The sequence below is a fragment of the Limulus polyphemus genome, unplaced genomic scaffold (assembly GCF_000517525.1).
Source record: "Limulus polyphemus unplaced genomic scaffold, Limulus_polyphemus-2.1.2 Scaffold4028, whole genome shotgun sequence".
In the NCBI taxonomy this organism is placed as follows: Eukaryota; Metazoa; Arthropoda; class Merostomata; order Xiphosura; family Limulidae; genus Limulus; species Limulus polyphemus.
In genome coordinates, this window is record NW_013669638.1 from 79,201 (window position 1) to 81,339 (window position 2,139).

The following is a 2,139-nucleotide window of genomic DNA, read 5'->3' on the forward strand; positions in this document are numbered from 1 at the left end:
GTGGTTTGTTGGCGTGTATTGACAAAAAGCCATAATATCTAATGAAACACACCTTAGTTGTGAAAATAAAAAGTGTGGTAAAAAAAAAGGATAAATCGTGCGCCTGAAAGGAATGAAATCAAAACTGGTGGCGAAACTGGTAGCTACACTTATAGCACTGATAAGAATTTTACAGCAAATATTCATTCATTAGTCAGCTAAGGCGCGCATTTTGTTTTACCCACCACCATGCCCTAAACTGAACAAAACACGCAGCCTAGTTAGCTAATAAATTAACGTTTGCTGTAAAATTCTTAACAATGCTATAAGTGTGGCTACCAGCTTGGCCACCAATTTTGATTTCGTTACTAACTAAGTAAAGTGTTTTTGATTAGATTCATAAATAACGGGAGTGTGAAATGATGAAATGGAATGTTCCATAGCTGTCCAGTAGGTTAATTAATTTGTAAATATTTGGATACACCTGTTTATCACTTTCAACTTATATTGGCCTGGCATAACCAGGTGGTTAGAGCGCTTGATTTCCAATCTGAGGGTCGCGGGTTCGAATCCCTGTCCACCAAACTATGAAATAGTGTATGTTACATAAATTGAAAGGAAACTAATTATATCAACATATCTCAAATTATTTTGTTGTGAACTCGTATTTCATGGAAAAACACAACCATTTCATTTTTTTCTCACCTCTTATATGATTTTGATTTCATATATGATCTTTAATTTCTCTCAAACGCATGGTAAAAAAAGTAACTTTTTGTTACATATTAAGTTCTTGGAATGATACGCTATGTGGCTTGCTGTTAGTTCCACACTGTGTATTAGCTCATTGTTTAGGGAGGTTTTCGAAAGAGTCCATGACAACCGCTAGTTATCACCACCCACCACCAACTCTTGGGCTACCCATTTACCAACGAATAGTGGGATTGACTGTCACATTATAACACCCCAATGGCTGAAAGGGCGAGCGCCCTAACCACCAGACCTAATGGAACCTTGTTGTCTGTAGGTTATGTTAACATTATTATTGAATTATAATTTAAAATTTATATTTGGTTCCATATGCTCCATTGACTACTAAAATAATTGTTTACTATATATTGCTAAGCTACAAGAAATAAATATTAAAAAGCACACATATTAATATTTTAAACATTTAATGTGACTAGAAAATATACAATATTAATACCAATATACTTGTGTCGATACATTTAACAATAGTAAACTTACAAAAAATATCAACAGATCATCACCAAATCATTTTACATCACAAAATAGTTTTTATATTTTGAACTATGTCACCATAGCAATTTTGTACTATATACATATACATAACCATATTTACTGTCTGTATGAACAACTTCACAACACCTAAAATTTAAAAGGAAAAATACATTCCTCACATCAACATTAAAATTATTTTTATTTCCATTTATATTCAACTAATTTCTAATATTTATTTAACTCACTTGCATCTAACTTACATACAGATTAGAAAGAAAAATGAAAATTTTACTGTATGCAAGTTGGATATGTATTTATACACATAACTGTTGTCTCACTTGAGGGGCATAATGTATCATCTTAAATGGGAGAAAAATCGCAATGGGAAGATATTATTCTGAATGAAAGGACTGATTAAATTTATCCTAGTAAAATTCTACTAGCAATATAGAAATTGAAATGAAGTTTCATCAACAAGCAATTGTCTGCTGATAGGTGTTAATAATATCTAAAGTTCACACAGTGTAAGAACAAGTCCAGATCTTAAAGAGCAAAACATTCAGATAACTATATAACTAAGCAGCATCACATATTTAAAGAAATAATTTTACTACAACATAAATTATGGAAACAATGAGATAACATTAAGTAAACAGCTTCCACAATTAAACCATAACCTGATGTACCTGATGATGACAAAACCTTGTCAAAACGTTGTACATTTGCTGTTATGTTAAACTTATATTAAAGTTTTTCTTCATTACCCATTCAAACCGTCTCCAGCCATTATTAGTCTCAAAGTGGATTCCTCGTCATTGAAGAAGAATGGTTATGTTTATCTTACTGAGTATCTACCAACAATACACACATTTCACTGACATCTCTGATGACTGGCTGCATGCTCACAGATACTAATTA